The 21,858-nt window shown below is 28.3% G+C and overlaps 1 long non-coding RNA gene across 1 annotated transcript in view; it reads left to right on the top strand.

Annotated features, from left to right (window-relative positions):
- LOC139426050 (uncharacterized) overlaps positions 1-14,306 on the top strand; it is a 93,056-nt gene extending 78,750 nt beyond the window's left edge. The window contains exons 2-3 of the long non-coding RNA XR_011637306.1: positions 8,003-8,067; positions 14,039-14,306. This is a non-coding gene — a long non-coding RNA (uncharacterized lncRNA). The remainder of the gene's footprint in view (positions 1-8,002; positions 8,068-14,038) is intronic.
- The last annotated feature ends 7,552 nt before the right edge of the window (positions 14,307-21,858 follow it).

Genomic DNA, 21,858 nt, shown 5'->3' with positions numbered 1-21,858 from the left:
TTAAGTACTTAAAAACGCCAATCAAAATTGGCATTAATAATAAGAAAAGTGGTTTTTTCCTAGATGAAGATATATTTCCTTTTATTTTAAATTTTTAGTTCAGAACATTTATTTTTCATTTCAATTTATATGGATCATCAATATTTAGTTAAGCATTACTGGCGTCAATAACAATCACGGTTAGCTTGATGGCGAGGGGACTCTAGCCCATGATCCGTCTACCACTGAGGATATTTTACGTCAGCACGGTGGTCGGTGCAAGCCGGATGCGGAATTCGTATCTACAGGGATTCGAACATGGTTTACCCCATTAGAAGGCGGACGCTATATTCCCTGAGTCATTGTAACCCATGATCCGTCTACCATTGAGGATATTTCACGTCAGCACCGTAGTCGATGCAAGCCGGATGCGGAATTCGTATCGACCAGCCATCGCCGGGATCGAACCCTGGTTTACCTCATTGGAAGGCGAACACTCTATTCCCTGAGCCATCACGACTCTGGTAAATCTATATTATAAAATATCCATTAAATTCTTTGGAAAATAGTTTCTATATGATGAAGTGAGTAAACGGATTTGTAAAATTAGCAGTTAGGTCCACCGTGTCTTTAAACATAGACACAATAAATTTGGCGTGGATTGGCTCTGAAATGCAGATTTTAATAAAGCACATACATATCAACATTTTGCTTTATTTAATAGACTAGCTGAATATTCTTTCATCGTACAGTTTGAAAAGAATTTTGTTATTTATCAATACTACGTAATTATTCACAAACCTGAAATGCAAATAGCAACACAATTAATACAGCTATAAAAACTCACATTTCTTATGCATTTAATCTTCACATTTCTTCCCATTTACTGCAGATTTAAGTTATAAGATTAATACGCGTTTAGTAGTTTATTCTATCAAAAGAAAGAAATACTGTATTCAGTATCACTTGACATGTTGCTGTTGCTCAAGGCAAACTCGTGATAATTAAAATCTAACACAATCAAGCAATTTTTTCCTGCTCTTATCCCTTTCGAGGGGCTACAAAAAACCTTTTTGTACAGTATATAGATTTAAACTACACAGTATTGCTGTAGTTTAATAATTACCAAATACATTAGTGCAATACTTTGTACATAGAATATTATATTTGGTACATATTTAGACAGCACTAATTATCATATTACCAGTAATTACTATTACTGAAACTAATTAGATTTTTTTTTATATTTTTGTGTAAACGAATTAATTTGCTATTTAATTTGATTAATATTAGCTATTTAATTTGATAATATTAATTAATTTGATAATTAATTGATGATTGATTTTAAATTTGCTATTTAGTACATAGCTCAATTTTTATTTCATATGGGATCTATTGTAGATATTGATTAAGCAGCATTGCATCAAAAATAGTTTGTTGATTTTTACCATTTTTCCGTTTAGGAAAAATTGTGAGTTTACTATTAAGTAAATGGGTCATTTTTCTATTTGAACCTAATATCAAAATTAATAAAGAATAATTTGAGCCAATGGTTGTTTGTTATGGTTCCCATAAATGAATAAGTACTTTTCAACCATTAATTTTGCTTTTTAGTACATAGCTTTTCTTTATTTCATTTAGTACTTATTACCGAAATTAAATAACTCCATTACGTCAATAATTGTACATAATAGAGCGAAGATTTTTACTGTCCTCTTAAATGGCTAAGTATTATGTCTCGATCATTTCTTGTGAGTACAGAACTTATTTTTTTATTTCCATCATCTTTTATTTTTTTTATTTAATGACAACTATAAGACAGCAAACATCACTGATGTAATTTTTAAAATACTTGAAGAATCAATACCATCCATAGTTTAATTTATAAAAATGGCTAGTTCTAAACCAATGAGAAAATGTTATTTTTCAAACGTCCCTTCTGGACAATGTAATAGAATTTTTTAGAATTGGGGATAAAATTGCCCCGTTTGTCTAAATTTAAGGACGCTAGCACAAATGGATTTGGATTTATAAAAGAGACACACAGAAGCGTGGGCTCACAGACAAATTTTTCATTTCATCATTATAGATTTTGGATGTATCAGATTTTATTTGATGTTGATCATCTAAAGTTACAGTTCTAAATTACAATGTGTAGTAATGCTTATAATAGTAATTCATCATAATATTTACTAAATTTGTGCTGCTATTTATTTTGCAAAACCTTATAACTCATTTTTCTTCGAAAAGCAATTGGACAAAGGAATGTAATGCATTAAATCATTTATATATGTACAACATGCAGCTGTCTAACAATACATGAAACTTTCAACATGCTATTGAACAACGACATCTTCCGATAGTTAGTTTTAAATTTCAAAACATCTGTGTTTTTTACAAAACATTTTCTATGTTTTATAAACTGTAAGAATGCTTATTTACTCACTTAAAATGAACGAGTGAAAATAACTCAACTTGAGTGCTATTTAACTCTTTCATCTAGATAAAACCGGCCTTCTCATCTTAAGTTAAAATCACTCAAGTGAAAGAGTTATATGGAAATAACTCAATTTGAGTGAAAAAAATTTCACTCCAACTCGAGTTATTTTCACTCGAGTGTGAGTGATTTTCAGTATTACCTGAGTGGATCGTCTTCACTCAAACTTGAGTAATTTTAACTCGTGTTTGAGCGATTTTCAGTATTTCAGTTTGTAAAATACAGTCAAAATTTTTACTGTTAATATACAAAATGTTTGTATTTAGTGGTGCCATCTATCATAAGCGATACAAAATACTATAGTTTTTGCTTAAAAAAATTCCTTTTGAAAGAAAGCCTTTGATAGGAATATTTTTATCATGACTTTTGTTGAATTTAAATTTCGAATTAGATAGTATAGTAGTACTTGTGAAAGTTTTCGCTGTGAGCATATCGACACTGCATATCCTGGGATTCGAACTCGCTTCCCGCCTGTCGTGAGATTAACCGGTCCTGTGTCAACTACAGTCCAACTACAGTCCTGTGTCAAGACGGCTACAAAGAACTAATTACTTTCATGAGCTGGGTCTTGTTGGCGAGGATAAAGTTTTTATTTGTTAAATTAAATAAGGTGGAAACACAGTTAAAAAAAATTTTCATAGTTGACAGTTTGAATAGCTGAATTTTATGGTTATCCAATTGTTTTGATTGTATACGGTAAAACAACAATTAAATGAATTATTACTTAAGAGTTTTTTTTTTATGAAAAATTCCTAACCACTGCAGATTTGAGTTTTTTTTTCTTTCCCCTAAGTTTTGCCATTTTTCTTTTAAGTTTAATTTTTAAAAGAAGCTCTAAACGAATTTTTAAAGTAAGCAGTTTTATAAATATTATGCTCATTTAGGTTAAATTGAAAATACTATGAGCTATTTCTTTTTCGAGCAAATTTATTCGTTTAATTTATAAATCTTTATTTTCAAGCAATAAAAAAGGTATATTCTTTTAAATTGCCTAAATGTTTTTAAGAAAAACTTCTGAAACTAAGTGAAATTAATAAATTTCTGAAGAAGACGTTTGAAGCTAAAAAATTTGTATTAAATACCCTTTTTCAAACTCAATTTTGCAAACTCTTTTGATATAAATTTGTTTAAAATCCAAACTATATATTTGTTTTGATTAGAAAAAAATAAGTATAATTTTTGTTCTGCAATAATCCTAGTTTAGTATGAATTCGAATAAAAAAATTAACTGATTAACATTAACTACTTGACTTTACTTTAATATTGTTTTTACCATAATTTTTGCTCAAACACAGTTTTCTTAAGTCAAAAAGAAATAAATATTAAAAATCAATAAAAACGTCAGTTTTAATAAAATTGCTAAAATGCAGAAATATTTAAATACCTAAATTTAGGCATATTTTAAACTAATTAAATTGTATCGCTTATGAATTATAAATAATTACAATTAAATCAAATATGTATTTTATGAATTTTAACTATTGTGAATATAGATAGTGTACGCTATTTCCGTTATCAATGTATATGTTTAGAATTTTTACCTAATTGTAAGAAATTAATATATAATCAAAAAGAAGAAAAAGAAAAAGATTACTTCAAATTTACTACAGAATGACCACGGATTTAAAGTTTCAGCTTTTTCTAAATTTATGATTTTAAAGTGACCTCACTTAAACTACAGTAATTTTGTAGACGATAGCTAAAAGTGTTTTCGAAATAAATTACTGAGAAATTTATTAGCTGCAAAATAACTGCAGTGTTTTTACAGTTAAAATTGCTCTACAGAAAATTTGCAGTTAACTCTAGAAAAACTACAAAATTACTTCAGTTCTGTAGAAAAACTACAATACTCTACAATGCTAGTATTCCGTAGATAAATACTTTATGAAATACGAAGATAGTATTAATTCTGAATTCCAATTAAATAAAAGCTAAAAACAGGATAAAATCAAAAAATTCAAAATACTGATTAATTTTCTTAAATGTAATATTTTCCACTTTTTCTTTGAATGATATATTTTTAATAAAATGCATTGAACATCTGAAGATTCTGATTTGAAAGAATGGATGTTGCAAATGTGAACTTTCATAAATTAGAGACAGTCAACTTTATTAATAGAAAGCAATTTAAATAACAACATTTATAGACTGTATGAACAATAATTTCGTAAATATCTCTTATAAAAGAAGTATAGAATGATATGAAATTAATTATCCAGAAATGTTTTGTACTGAAATTATACATCAAAAAAACTAAAACATGGATATAAATTTATTATATTAAAATACAATGTTAAAACTTTAATATGAAATCTGAAAAAATTCTAAAGCTCTTATCAGATATAATATATTCCCACATGCTAGCATGGAATCAGATTTTTTTAATATTCCATAATCCATTTAACACTTTCAATTTTAATAAATTTTTTTGACAAATAATTTAAATGAATAGTATTTTATTAAAAAGCGCTAATTTAAGTGGAATGTGTATATAACACATTCAAAATAAAAGTATTTTCAAAATAAAAGCAACAAGGTATATCTACTTATTAAAAAGTAAAACAGCGTCTTCTTCAGAAATACCGCTGTGAACTAAAAGTTGTTTTAATTCTTCTTAATTCAAAATATTAAATGACATATTCTTCAGAAAAAAAAATTAAACCTAAAATAAAAACGAAGACATAATCTATTTAGATCACAGAACATAACAATTTTATTTAGATTTATTATCGTTCGCTTTTTAAAATAAAACGTTAGAAATTCCAGCTTATAGCTCGCACACAATTAAATGATAAATAAATCACTCAAGTTTGAGCTAAAAGAACTCAAATATTGATTAATAAATACCACTCAAGTTTGAGTAAACGCAAAGCAAGAATTTCGCTCAAATAAGAATGTATTTCACTCAAGTTGAGTTAAAAAAATTTAACTCTTTTTTGAGCAGGGGAAATAACTCTTTCATTTTAAGAGAGTAAATTTAAAATATATGTGTTTGATCTATCCATCATAGTCTTAAAAGTATTTCTGATATGTAATCTTACCAAAAGCTCATTTTTGGTTCACAATGTAAGAATTCTGGGAAATTTTAAATATATCAGAAACATTTTGTAAGTATTTTTATAAAGACTGATGCAGAAAACGGAGGACAGTTCTAGGTTTCCGAGACTAAATAAAAATTTTATGGCACTTTTTAAAACATTTTCCTGCTCAAGAATTATTCTTTATCTGAAACACCAAAATTAAATATTCTTAAAGTATATTAATAGAGAAAAGAAGAAAAAAATTTCTGGAAGTAGCTCGTTAGCAAGTAGTAAAAAACTTTACAAATACCAAGTATTTTTACGGAAACAACTGAGAAAAAATAAACAAAAAATTGATTTTTTATAAAATTTATCAAAAATACACTAATACAAGGCATGTATAGGTTAGGTAGTCTTAAAAAGGAGATAGCCAGTTTATATATCTCCGATTTTTTTTAACATATTGCAGAAGATTCAGTATCGCAAGAGAGTTTTAACTTTTTTATGAATTTGGACAAAGCTTTGCTTTTCGTAACAACCAGCAAAAGGCATTTAAATTTTTAATATTTGTTTTACTTGGGGTCAAATATTTTACTTTAATTAGGTATTCTGTTGTTTTCAGTGTGCAGTTTATATTGTTTTTTCGAACTAACTGAACATTTGAAGAACATATATAGCCCAATGTGTGATCCTGAGAAAATGCAATGAAATATCATAGTGGAATGACGCTATGAGTTCGGTGACTGACTCACCATCAACTTTGGCGAAATGACCACTTAAAATCGAGAGGCAATGGCCGCTTTTCATTAATACGTATCCCTATTTCATTACACGTATATATCAAAGTTCGTGGGGTCCTTCAAACAATTTAAAATTAGATAGCAAAATTAAGGATATAAAATGTATTTTAGTAAATTAGTCTTTACCATCGCGCTTAGTATCTTTAAGTAATGAAATTTAATCATAAAATCTTTGAGTTCGTTAATTGTTTTTGTTTGGTTCCGCTTCGTTTTGTGAATTTAAGATGAAAGCTAATAAAAAGAAAACTTTAGATTTGTTAATACAATATTCTCCAGACCTAGCATGTTATCCGATACAACCCTATAACCTGTTTTATAAAACACTGTATGTTTTTTTTCACACTCAGAATTCGATAAATATCAATGCTGTAAGTAATTGATTAAATCTGTACATTAGATTTTGTTTATTGGATTCTTTTTACTTATTTAAGATAAAAATCATCCTTATAAACTTGTTTTAAGTTTTCGGGGTTAATGTTATGAAATATGTTATTTTCCGTAAACTTTCCTTTTTTTCTTCCTCATTAGATTGCCATGATTTTAAGATAAAACTCATCCTTAACAACTTATTGTAGGTTTTCATGGTTAATTGTATGATTAATTCCCATGTTTTAGCTTCCCTTTTCTTCTTTTTTATTAGATTGCCATGATTTTAAGATAAAACTCATCCTTATCAACTTATTGTAGGTTTTCATGGTTAATTGTATTATTAATTTCCATGTTTTAATTTTCCTTTTCTTTTTTATTAGATTGCCATGATTTTAAGGTAAAACTCATCCTTAAAAACTTATTGTAGGTTTTCATGGTTAATTGTATGATTAATTGTATGATTAATTCCCATGTTTCAGCTTCCCATTTCTTATTCATTATCAGATTGCTATGATTTGAAGAAAAAATTCCTCCTTAACAACTTATTTTAAGTTTTCATGGTATGATTAATTTCCATATTTTAACTTCCCTTTTCCTCTTTTGAATTAGATTGCCAAGATTTTAAGATAAAGCTCATCCTTAACAACTTATTGTAAGTTTTCATATGAAATATGTTATTTTCCATATTTCAACTTCCCTTTTCTTCTTTTTTATTAGATTGCTATCTCATCTCGACTTTTAGGAGAGATGGCAACTTCTTTATTTAATTTCAAGCATTTTTTTCATATTTTGCTCACAATATTCCATTATTTTTTGCTCAAAATATGCTGAGTACGTGTATGAGAATTTGAAATGAGCCTGAACATTTCATGTGTCTCTATTGTTAGTATTTTTATTTCGATTTCAATAAACTATGACTACCCAAAATGATAATATAAAGCAATAAAAAAGTAGAAAATAAATATGGACAAAAAAGGAAGAAAAATCGCTTTCTTTAGTTGCTTGTCTCGATCAAAAACAACTTCACTTTGTCTATGGATTTTTTTTATATTTTCTAGGAAGGCAGAAAGTTATATATAAATAAAAGTATGTTAATAAAAAAAAACAAAATGCAAATATTCCAGTCAAATTACATTTATACCTGATCCAGGTAATATAATTTTCAGATAATTGATTATAACAAAAAAAATTGAGAAAAGAAATGGAACCTGATCCTACAGTATTATTTTCATAACTACAAAAATCGTTTATATTTGTGCATTATTTTCTATTACAAATAATTTCTTTTGACTTAAATGTGTATCGTGTATCTTATGTTTAATCTTGTAATCTTATAGCCTCTCATAATTCGAGTTCTTCATCCAGCTTCTTCAAGATTTTCTCTTCCAGCGTTCCATCAAATGTGAGTTATTCTTTATTTAGAATCCATCATTTTTATCGAGGATCATTTCCATTAGAAGTTCATTGAATATTACATTTTGTTTTGAAATTACCAATTAAATTTAACAAAGAACTTCAAAAAGGTCTTTGTCGTTGAATTTATTAAATTTATTCACTGCAATCTTTGATTTTCCTCTTCGTATATTTACAGGGATAGTTTGTCTATGAGAATGCAGAAAACTTTTAAGACTGATATTAATGTAAAATGTATTCCATATATTATAATTCAGCATTTACTGTAGATTATTATTCTATATAAATCCATGATAAACTGTAAAAAATTCCGGATCAAATTGAGGTAAAAAGTACCGACTTTCAGGATACTGGTACAGTGCAACGTAAAATCCAATAAACTTTTTACAGAACAAAAAAATCTGATATTCCGTAATTTTTGCAGTAATAATTATCATAAAATTACTAAATCACTCTAATTACTACTGTAAAAATTACTGTGCAGTAAAAAAGAATAATACGGTAAAATGGATTTTATGCATGATGCACCCAAAGAGCCTGTACTTCATGCCGTATTTTGATCCGTAATATTTTACAATGTAGATTTTTTTTATTATGTTTCCTATAATTGTTTACGTGTTATTGGAACTATTTTAATGGTGCAATGGTATAGTAGATATTAGAATGCTCGTTTAAAAAGCGGACTAAATGCTTCTAAAACCTCCCGGTCTCGAATTCCGGTGACGGATGAATATACATTACACATATTTTACGCTACAATTGTATTTATTTAATCGTTATATTTTACTGTAAAATTTTACAGTCGGACAAAAAACTGAGTGGGGAAGGGTTGACCTGAAACATTAAATAGCCACTTAGAGACTTAGAGACATAATCTGTTGAACAGAAAATCAAATCTGAATAGAAAGCATCTTTGTAAATAGGTGAATGTCAGCTTCAGTATGAGTATCCGAAGTTCAGCTATAAAATTACCTGCACGCTTCATCTGCAGTATTTGCTTTCATCTTTGATGGCTTTCTCCTATTCTTCAACTGCTTTTGCATCAGGAATCTAAACTCATGTTTGTGAAAATTGCAACACCATGAAGGAATCGTCATAATTGAATGAAATTTAGTACACAGTTGAGTGGTAGTGGTACAAATAAATGATTAAACTTTCAAAGCAAACAAACAATAACAAGAGATCGAAATCAGTACTTTGTGTAGCCCCCACGCGACGCAAAAAGTGTTGTTACACGACGTGGCATGGAGTCAAGCAAATTTTGAATGTCTGTCTGAGGAAGAACACTCCATATAGTTTGTATGCGTACCCAAAGTTCGTCTGTAGAAGCATCAGGACGAGGAGCACGTGCGAGGCACCGACCAACGAAATGACACACATGTTCAGTCGGTGACGAAACTGGGGAATACGCAGGCCAAGGAAGAAGCTGTACCTGCCGCAATGCAACGAAAATTGAACAGTCCTAGCAATATGAGGGCGGGCATTGTCTTGTTGAAATACAGCACCTGGCAAGGCTTGAAGGAACGGAACAGCTTGGGGCTGTAAAACTTCACTGATGTACCGGTTGTTGTTCAGATTACCCACAATTCGTAGCAATTGAGATCATCCATGATATGCTATGGCCCCCCAGACCATAACTCCGGGTGTTCGTCCACTGTGGTGTTCGATAATGTACTCCGGAAGGTGGCGTTCACAGGCATAGCGTCTGACACGAATGCGGTCATCATGGTACCACAAATTATAGCGGGATTCGTCAGAAAACACGACATGCTGCCAATCAGCACGCCAGTCTTTATGCTGATTGGCCCATTGTAGCCGCAGGCGGCTATGGTTTAGCGTGATGGTGATCCTGTATAAAGGAGTCCTTACGCGCAGCCCACGCTGCAATTGACGTCTACGAATTGATGAAGCACACAATGAAACACCTGTAGCTATCCTTCATGGTGTTGCAATTATCACAAACATGAGTTTATGTATAAAAATCTAGTCTCGTGATTTTCCTTTGTTGTCGGTAAATTTTAATTGACAGAAAAATCACGTGGTAGAATTAAGGGGAGAGTTTATTGATGATGATGACCTTTTTTACTTCGATATCATTACGTTTTTTGATTTCTATCAATTTCTATATTAAAAGTTTAACTCTAAAAGAGTAGTTTCTTTCTTAAGAGTTGTTTCTTTATAACATAATTCTATGATATTACCCTATTATCATTATTATTATTGATACCATTAAAGAAATTCGTTAAATGATTTAAAACTTAACAATCAGCTTCATTCACAATGTAATGTATGCTCAAATTGTATTTAATATATCAACCTGTTTGGTTATCGAAATATTAAATAATGATTGTGAACTCACCAAATTTATTATAACAGCATACCTTTAATTTTAATTCTTATTTAAAAAATGATTTACTCAGAAAAATCATTTATGCTCACTAATAGCTTTTAATCGAATTATAAGGAAAATACCTATACGAGATCTTTCATATCATTTACCAATCAAATTTGATTTAAAATGAACGTTTAATTTAAAGAAATGGGGGTCGGACGTGAGAAAGATACCGCAAATATACAGAATTCTTTTTAATTCTATTATTTATATTATTCCTTCATCAGACATTGTAAATTAATGTTTTCAACTTTCATGGAATAAACTATATTATACTAAGAAACAACAATTATAGTGAAAAAATCATCGAATTTGATGAGCGGTAGTTTAAAAAGCACAAAACCCCATAGTAATTTTAAACAATTATAATACCAGAAAGAGATGGATTTACGAACTATACTAATATAAACATAGATTTCTAAAGTTCACATTCTTCTACTCTTTGATTCATCCTGTTTCTTCTCTGTATTCGACGGAACTTTTCTTATTTTATGCTAATCATATTTGATTTGTCTTTAAATCTTTACCAAAAATGTATAGTCTGTGATCAGATATATACCTTCCTGTTTCTTGTAAAATGAAATTAATTTTTTTAGAAGATTTTTATCTTGTCCTCGAAGAATATTACGTCAGAAGGTATTTCCGAATTCTACGTTGTTGTTTTTTTCATTTTATAAATATTTATAGATAATAATAAAAGCACAAATGGAAAATAAAATCAGAAAAACTAAATAATAATTATTTAATTTCATACGATTCAGTTGGACAGAAACCAAAAAGAAATTTGTACTGCTTTACCAATCCTATATTATTTTCATTATTAATAATGCATATTATTACTAAAAAATAGCATAAGCAATTTTTTCTGTATAATAAGCTGAAATAATTCTAAATATCTTTTCTGCAATCAAAAATGAAAAACATACAAATGATTTTTAAAAAAAAAAGATATCGCATTCGAATTTTTATTCTAAGATCAATATTTCGATATTTTTAACGATAAACTATTGATAAACTACCAGATAACTCTTCTATTCTGCTTCATTCGTTGGAAATTTATCAACTTGAAATTTATTTTTCCGCTTACTCTCGATAAACGTAAAGTATTGATTGTAAAGAAAAAATACTTCGTATCTGTGAGACCTGTATTTAGAGTAAAAAGAATTGCGAACGATTTATGGAAAAAGAGCAAATTAGCGTGATATGAAATAAAACTCATTCATAAATCTCAACAAACATTTCCTTTTTTTCCTGCAATAATTCATACAAAATATTAGAAACAGGCAAAAGAAATTTAAAAAATGAAACTATTTCAATCTTTCGTAATTTTACACTTCGGAAAGCATAAATCCAATTTTAAGGGTATTTTGTAACTAAAGCACTTTAACCTTTTTTATAAAGCTTTCAAAATCTGCGATTTCATTTGTTATTTACTTTTAATTTTAATTTAAATTGCATCAAAATTATAACACTGCAGTGATGCAATTTTTTTTAATTTAAGTTAAATATTATATAGGCAGCAAAGACTTCACAATACATTAAGGTCACATTACATCATATTTTTATTTAGTCAGTGGAAAGAAACTTTAATATGTAGGTTTTATTTATTCCATGAAAAAACCATTTCTTTAATTGTGATTTCAAAAGGGAAGCACTAAAAGCCAAGAACCTGTGGTACTTTACTACTCCATTTGGTGTAAAGTAGTTGCAACTATTTTTGGTGTTAATGTACACTAAATTTTTAAAATGTAGAATAAACGTTGGAGATTTTTTAATTTATCAGAGCAATAATACCATACCAACTGCAAAAAAAAAAATTATGTCACTTGAAAGTTCAATTACTTCATTGTAACCAAAATTATCACGTTATAAAACATCTAATAAATGTAAATCTTAAAATATTTTTTAAAAAAAATCAATAGTTATAACTAATACGAATAATTTTAAGAAACCGAGAAAAAGCATCTTAATTATGTAAGAAAAAAAAACAGAAAACTATTTAATCATGCCATTTGAGAATCTGCTTGGGCATCATCTCATTTTCTTCTCACTAAACACCTTTCGTCACCAAGTAAGTAATATACCCATAAAAGATGGTTAATATTTATGGCAGTATAGTACAATTATTTAAAGCTGACTCCACTGTAAAAACCGGGTTTTGAAAAACTCGAAAAATTTTCCGATTTTACTTCATTTCAATTAAACGTTCCTACACACTTCAACGGGTTTAGTCAATTGATAAATTAACTACACCAAGTAGCGGTTATTTTACACCAAGTAGTGTAAAAGAACATTCTACATGTTTCACCACATCAGCAACTAGCCTTGGATTTAGTGTTGTGAAACACTTAATGAGACACTACTTTGGTCTTTGGTGTAAAGTAGTTGCCACAATTTTCGTTGTTCGGATACACATTTTTTCACTACGTATAAGTGCCCTAATTACAGCACTATTAAAAGAAACATCAATCATACCTGCAAACAATAAATTCTAATTTGAGATGTAGGAAAGTTATTAAACATAGTATCAAGTGAAATGGAAAGAAAGTCAGATTTTTGATGGGCGATAAATTCTATTTGATGAAAAAATTGAATTGAATCCTGCTTTTAGCAGTTTAATATATTTTATCTCCAAGCATAAAGCTTTAGTTGATATTTAAGCACTCTAGTTTTTGTGAAAGTAGTCGAAATTTTAACATTTTGTGGTCTATGTCTACCGCTTTAGGTATGTGTCTGCTCTCAGTCACCACAGCAAAAACAAAGTTGAATTTACAGCATCGAACAATACTGTTGACTTAAAACAATACTGTTGACTTAAGTTGACCAACTTTGGAGATGTAGGCAATTCACTGAATCGTAAATTGCAATAAAGTTTCAGCACTGAGAGAAAAGCATAGTGTAAACTACCAGAATATGGTCAAATATAAGAGCTTATGGCTTTATGGAAATACCAAAAAGCTTGGTACTGAAACGCTTTGGTAATGATTTTGTTAAAATTAACACTAAAATATGGTTTTATAATATGCAATGAAATTTCGTAATTTTATCATCACACCTTAAAGCACTGTATCTCAATATCCTGTCCAGAAACAGTCTGGTCATAGGTTCACAATCTAAATACCAAAGATGATGTAGAACTTACTGAGTCTTTTTTTTTTCAGATCTTGAATTAAAATCACATTTCAATTAAATGAACATACATCAATTCTCGATAAAAACTAGAAAGAGAATATCTTCATCTTTAAGCAAAAGCGATTAAGGTTTTATTCCCTTTTTCTTCAACCTATTTATGTGAAACTTCAGTTTCGGTAATGATTGTTATTAAAACAAAGCACCGAAATCGACTTAAGCTTGCACCTGCTTTTTATTGTAATTGTGCTTGTTGCTGCAATTATTTTAACACTTAGAATTCACATCTTAGTCAGCAACAAACAACGGCAGCAATGACTTTAAATTCTGTTTTTTTTTCATGTTTACTACATTATTATTACATTTTATTATTTCCTTTTTATTATTTTCTCTCTATTATTTCCCTTTTTTATGTTTATTACTTCTTTTTTAATGAAAGCTGTCGCCATGTTTCGTCAGATATCTGGACATGATTGCCTGAATAAACATCTACATTGCCTCCACGTGGTTTCAGATCCTCTTTGTACCTTGCGTGATCTCCACGAAGAGATTGACTTGACTCACCTGTTTAGATGCCCTACTCCTTAACTCGGACATCAGTCTGGGAACGCTACTTGACCACTCGCTCTCATTTATAGATTTATTGTTATCTTTTTGATATTCAAGTGTTTTTTGATGAACCATTGGAGATAAAAAAAAATTATTACTTTTTGTATTTAATTTATTTCCTTTTGTATTTGATTTATTTCCTTTCGTATTTAATTTATTTCCGTTTGTATTTAATATATTTTGTATTTATTTATATTTTTTGCTACCTACATAGTTTGGTCTAGCTATTTTGTTATTTGAATATTAAAATTAATATTCGTACTGGAATTAATATATATATTATTTACATTTGATTTAGGTTTAGGCTCCAAATGTATTTCATTGTAGAGAATATGTATATGATCACAAGCAAACTAGTCAAAAATTAAGTAAGTAATCCCAAGAAATTGAAGCGATAGGACATTACCTGATTGAAAACATCATTCACTTCAAAAATATACAAAAATAAAGTAACAGCCCACATATTTCGATTGCTTCAAAAATAGGCTCTCATTTTCAAGACTTACCTGTCGTGAATGAAAAGAAAAAAGCAATTTCTAGAAAAATGTTAAGTTGCCAACGTAAAAGGAAAAAATAAAGATGATAATAAACGTTAGAAAAAAGACAGAAGCCAGGTGAAAAAAAAAAGATGAAAAAAAGAAAGACCAAGAAAAATCAAAGTGTCAGAGAGGCTAATCAGGATAAAAAACATCTCCACACGTTAAGCAGGATGGGGAGCAACTAGTGTTGAACAAGGGAATCTGCATTCATATGATTGAAAAACAATTCTAAAGAATCCAAATGAGCTGATACGACAGGAGTGGAAATAGCTTTTGCATTGTCGAAATTGACTTTTAGATCAAAATTCCAACAATGTGAGGCAATTGAAAATTTCTCGCATTTTTGTGTTCCGCTCTATTGTGTTCCAGATCCAATAGAAATTTTTGAAACATGTCGACTGTTGTTTCATATATGTATATTTTTAAAGCGAATAAAGTTTTCAATCAGGCGATAGCTAAAAAATTCTTTGCGCCCCACAATTTTTTTCACGTAAAAGTTAAGGCAATAGTTCAAATTACTAACCACCGGTAGTCGATAAAACAAGTATTTTACCGGTTTTTCGAGTAAATCAGGTTGAGAAACACTGCCTCAGAGAGTGAAGCAAAAATATTTGTTCGGTTAAATTTGATTTTCAGCTTTGTATTTTTTCTAAGTATGTGGTAATAAGATTTTTAATTTTTAAAATCAGAATTGTTAATTAACCGGTTCCACATGAACCAAAACATTACTGAATGCATGGTTTAAACACCTTACATTTTGGTTTTATTAACCAGAATTATTATTATTTATTTATTTATTTTAAACCAAAATTATCTTTAACGTACAGTGAGGTAATTTTATCTGAATTTTTTTCTTTCTGATTTGATATGAAGTTCAAATCAAAATTACTTAACAATGAAATTAACATATAAATATGATGCTTTTGATTAGTTAAAAATTCAACTGCATTCCTTCTAGTTTATGTTAGTCTTACTAGCTGCAGGAAATTGTAATACATTCCTATTTCCAAAAATACAATTTTATTTGCGCAAATAATGTACAGTGCGCGAAAAAATATGAATAGTAATATAATAACAATATGATAATGAATAACTTTCGATCTAATGATCAGATCTTTACGTTCTAGGAATAGTTCGAAGAGGTAAGCTTAAACAAGCTAATTAATTAGGGCATAAGATATTTTAAACTGCGAAATCTGACACAAAAATTTACATTCTCTTAATAAACGTATCTTTTTTTCGATGAATTCGATATCTGATCCCCAAAATATAGGGGGAAACCGCAATCTTGGGAATTTGGTCAGGAGAGCAGTCGAAAGTTTGGACCCCTTAAGTTAATTTTACTTTTTGCATATTTTGCTACACCTCAAGAAAATTTTAGGTGCATTAACAAATTTTAGGCGCACGGCCTCTTGGACAATGGCTCAATGCCCTACCAACCAAGCAGTTTCGACCTATTTTTTTATTATTTTATATAATAACAGTCGAAAATAATTTTGAATTGTACGGTATACATTTTGTTACATAATTTCAAAGAAGATAATTTTGCATACCAAAAAGCAAAATTTGAGTGAAATTGTTTGAATGGTTCCGGGGAAATCAAATTTTAAAAAAGACGTATTTTTAAAATTCGATTTATCAGGATTCAATTTTTCAGGAGCAATTGTAAATTTAATTCATTTCTTTTGCATTATTTCTTTTAATACACACTGTTAAAATTTTCATTCTAAAAGTATGATAAAATTACCAACAGCAGTCTGACCATCCAATTAACCGTAAAGTTTAATGTAAAGAACATTTTTTAACTTAAAGTTTTTTTTTTAACCAATAACAATTAGTATGACTTTAAAACTATAGAAACGAAATTTAACTGGACATTGGAGATAGTTTTGCAGCCTTATAATGCTGGCATTTATGAGTGAATGGGAGTATCGTATTCTAATAGCCCAGGGTCACAAATTGGGGAGAGCGGGACACTAGAAACTTTTCATGTGTTAAAGGAAATATTATGATGTCAACACTGGGACTCGAATCTCGGTTCTATATGTCATGAGAGTGACAGATTAGTCCTCGCGGCTATAATATGTATCCGTCTGCAAGGAACAAAGTGGTTTCATTAGGTGGGCCTAGTTGGTGCCATAAAATTCTGGTTGTTTAACCATATTAGGTGAAATCAATTTATAAACGGTTTTTCTCATACCTATCAATGGTAATAACTTCTTATTTATGATTATTTGACTGTTTAGTTTGAATATGGTAAAATAACAATTAAATAAATTGTAGCTTAAACATATTTTCCGTGAAATTTTTAGCAGTGCAAAATCAACATTTTTTTTTTTAAAAATTGATATTTATTTCATTATTATAATAAAATTACTTACTACAATTTTTTCAAACTATTGTAAATTCTATTAAATTTCTTTTAAAATTTGTATTTTGGAACAATTTTAAAACCCACATTTTCGCAATTATTATTTCGGACATTAAATATTGCAAGAGAGCCATTTTCTCCGAAAATTGAATTAAGTTATAAATAATATTTCATATTCCACATTTCTTTTGAAATTTGTATTTTGGAGCAATTTAAAAAAAACACATTTTCGCAATTATTATTTCTGACATTAAATATTGCAAGAGAGCCATTTTCTCCGAAAATTGAATTAAGTTGCAAATAATATTTTATATTCCACATTTCTTTTAAAATTCGTATTTTGGAGCAATTTTTAAACCCATATAATCGCAATTATTATTTCAGACATTAAATATTGCAGGAGAGCCATTTTCTCCGAAAATTGAATTAAGTTATAAATAATATTTCATATTCCACATTTCTTTTAAAATTTGTATTTTGGAGCAATTTTAAAACCCACATTTTCGCAATTATTATTTCGGACATTAAATATTGCAGGAGAGCCATTTTCTCCGAAAATTGAATTAAGTTGCAAATAATATTTTATATTCTACATTTCTTTTAAAATTTGTATTTTGGAGCAATTTTAAAACCCACATATTCGCAATTATTAATTCAGACATTAAATATGGCAGGAGAGCCATTTTCTTCGAAAATTGAATTAAGCTATAAATAATATTTCATATTCCACATTTCTTTTAAAATTTGTATTTTGGAGCAATTTAAAAAAAAACACATTTTCGCAATTATTGTTTCTGAAATTAAATATTGCAAGAGAGCCATTTTCTCCGAAAATTGAATTAAGTTGCAAATAATATTTTATATTCCACATTTCTTTTAAAATTCGTATTTTGGAGCAATTTTAAAACCCACATATTCGCAATTATTATTTCAGACATTAAATATTGCAGGAGAGGCATTTTCTCCGAAAATTGAATTAAGTTATAAATAATAATTCATATTCCACATTTCTTTTAAAATTTGTATTTTGGAGCAATTTAAAAAAAAACACATTTTCGCAATTATTATTTCTCACATTAAATATAGCAGGAGAGCCATTTTCTCCGAAAATTGAATTAAGTTATAAATAATATTTCATATTCCACATTTCAAAAAAATTTACTTCATAATGAATAGAATGTCTTTTGAACAGTTGTAAATCTAATTACATTTTTTTTAAATAAGGTAATTTGTAGCATTTATGAAATTAACATCCTTACAATTAAAAATTAAAATCTTTCAGAGAACTCATATTTCATTAAATTCATTTTTCTATAAAACGAAATTATTTTTCAAATTATCAGTGCAAAAAGTTTGCTTTGGTCACATTTGCACTCGATTCTCTTTAATTAAGTCATCCATCATTCTGTCTGAAAGCAAGTAAAACGCATTCAAGGTCTGTTTGGTCTTTGTTATCAAGTACACATTTAAAACTCTTCTGCGTGAAACCACAATAAAGAATTTTTTGCTTGAAATGTTTGAAACTAAATGAAAAGTTTTAATTACTTAAACTGAATTATTCATAAGGCTTCATTTATTTGAACTTTGAAGAGTAATGTTTGAAATTAAGTTGATGAAGTATAACTTGATTATCGGAAATTAGAATAAACTTTTCAGTTAATAATGTAATTATTTTTTATTGTTTCGTGCTTTAATTAAAACAAAATAGATTATATTGATTAGTTATCAGAATCCTGCAGTGGAAAATGATTATTATAGGACGTTTAGAATGATCGTTAAAAAACACTTCTTCGAAGTAATTTCGATAATTAAGCTGTTCTTGCATAATATTTTTTTCTAACAAATGTAAATTTTCTTCTGCTATTTTTAAGAAGACTAAAATGAAAGAATATTTTTTTATTAAACGTAGCTTTTTTATAATTGATTTCTTATCTGTAATTATGTGGACTTCAATCAAATATTTCTTTGTACATATTCTTCAACGGATATTTTTCGGTGAAAATAAACATTAAGTTCCTGTCTTTAAAGCTCTGAAAATTTGAAACTTTGAAAATAGTATTCGCTTGAAATAATATTGAAAAATAATTTTTTCAAATAATCCTCACTTCTTTCAGTAAACACTTAATTAATAAATGCATAAATTACTGGTTTGTTTATTTTTTTAACTCTTTTTCCCTCAGGATATTATAACTAAAAAATATAAAAGCAGCTGAAATGATTAAATATTTTTTGGCTTCAGCAAACTTCGTGCATTTTTGTCCAAAAAAAACATATGTTTCTCATCATTTAATAAAAGCTATTAAAATGCTATGAATTTTGATTTTTACATCCTTGTCATAGATATCTATGTTTCAAATTTCTAATATCTGATAAAACTATAGTATAACTTGGACATTTTGATCGAGTAGTCCGAAAAAAATCACAGGAAACATTTTGTCTATGTATTCATACAACGGCTTGATTTTATTGCCGAAAAAATAAACACCTGCAAGGGTCAAATCTTCACAGGAAGTTCATCAACAAGCTTCTTTATTTCAGAATGAAAAGATTTATCAAAGTGCTGCTTAAGGAAGGGAGTTTGTTTTCGGAAGCAGTAAAATGGAATATGTTACAACATTTGAAGCATTTTAACAACAATTACCAAAAAAGTATTTTACTTCAAGGAATAGTTAGGAGTTTTTTTCATGCACTTTTACCATTAAGGTTCACGTGCTCAACCTACAGCCCTCGAATGATCTTTATGCAGTTTCTGTTATACTCAAAAATTACAAGGAGAAACCTTCTAACTACCGCTAAAAGTTTCATAACTATTTTTCAAAATAATTTCATCAAACTCTGAAAGTATAAAAGCACAAATTATAGATGCTAATAGATTTTTTTTCTTTCGTTTTAAAGAAAAATATTTTATTATTAATAATACAATAATTTTATATACATAATATTTTTATGTAAAAATAAACGATAATTTCAAATGAAAAAGGTAATATTTTTTTAACGAAAATATATTTAAAAAAATCATTTCAGAGATATATTTCAAAACAAGAAAGTTTAAATAAATAGATTGCGATGCAAATTAAAAAAAAGTTATGTATGCTAAGCAGACTTCAGTTTAAAAGAATTCAATTAGAAGAATTAATATGCAAGTTTAAAAAATGAGTGTTTTTAAAGGGAATTTCTTCTCGGAAAAAATTTCAAATTTACTACAATTTAGTTCTTTAAAGAAGTCAAAGTGTGTAAAACATTAAATGTTACCTAAGTCACAAATTTTACATACATACTTCAAGAATAATGTGTGTAATTCGTGGATAAAAATAATATGTGTAATTCTGTCTTTCTTTTTTAATATTTTTTTCATTACCACAGAGGAATAATCAAATTATTATTATTTGCGGCACTTTTAGTGTACGTTAATACAAAAAATGTTGCAACTACTGCATACCAAAATGGTGTTCCACTGAGCCAATTTAACTGGACATTGGTGATAAGCTTTTCGTTAGGAACTGGGCATTGGAGCTAAGTTGTATTTGAGTTGTGTTTTATCAAATGAACCGTGGAATGTGGTTCAATTAGCTCTTCTTGTTGTTTCACCCATCATAAGAAATAGAAAATATCGACTTTTTTCTGTTAAATAGCCTTATACTGCTCCCATCTATGCATGAATGAGAATATCGTATCCTTATAGTCCATGGTCACAAATTGGGGAGTACAGGACGCAGGAAATTCTTCATGTCTTGAAGGTAATGGAGGAAATATTATGGTGTCAACACTGAGACTCGAACCCTCATTCTGTCAGTCATGAGATAGACAGATAAGCTCTCGCTGCCATAATATGTACCCAGCTTCAAGGAACTTAGTGGCTTCATTTGGTGGACTAAGTTGGTATGATGAAATTTTGGTTGTTTACCCATATTGGGTAAAAGCAGCTAGCAAACGGTTTTCCTTCACTTAGTATTGATTATTTTTTATATTATAATTTTATTACAATAAGTGATTAAAAAAATTCTCTCTGTTACTATTTATTGTACGTTTTTATTAAATCATCTATATTATAATTCAAATTAAAACTAAAATTTTTTACATGATTTGCACTCAATTCGAATTTGCGTTATGACTCACTGAAACTGCATTTTGTTAAATAATATAGCGAAATATATCCTTCTAAATGGTCGGTAACGGACAGAAAAAAGTTACAGTGGAGAAGGCTGACTGTGGACCTAAATTTTAAAAGTAATTGCATTGAAAATTACTAAATTTAATTAAACAAATGTCGATATCCATCTGTATTTCTTTTAATAAACTTAATATGTGATGAAAGTAAAAATTCAACAAATTAAAATTCAAAGAATGTTTTCCTCACACTAAACTTTATTCTATAGTTTTAATTAAATTTTAAAAAATTAACAGTATTTCAGGTAACCTAGGAAATATTTTCAAGCTCAATTATAGTTCTCAATCAAACAATTTTTTTTTAACAATCTAGAACAAATTTAATTGTTCGTGCCTCAAAATCATTGGAACACTTCAACATAAAGGGAATAGTATTCATAAAATTTAAATTCTATAAAACCAAAAAAATTATCTAACTCATCAACATTAGGTGCTGCTTGATATAAAAGTTGAGGAAATAATTTTTATTATCCTCATACATCCTTTATATTTTTTATATNAAAAAATATATATATATATATACAAAATGTAAAGAAAATATTCAAAGTTTTAATCATAAGAAAAATTTAATAA

This window comes from Parasteatoda tepidariorum, chromosome 7 (assembly GCF_043381705.1).
Source record: "Parasteatoda tepidariorum isolate YZ-2023 chromosome 7, CAS_Ptep_4.0, whole genome shotgun sequence".
NCBI lineage: Eukaryota > Metazoa > Arthropoda > Arachnida > Araneae > Theridiidae > Parasteatoda > Parasteatoda tepidariorum.
The sequence above is the reverse complement of the archived record's forward strand: the minus strand, read 5'-3'. Positions and strand labels throughout refer to the sequence as shown.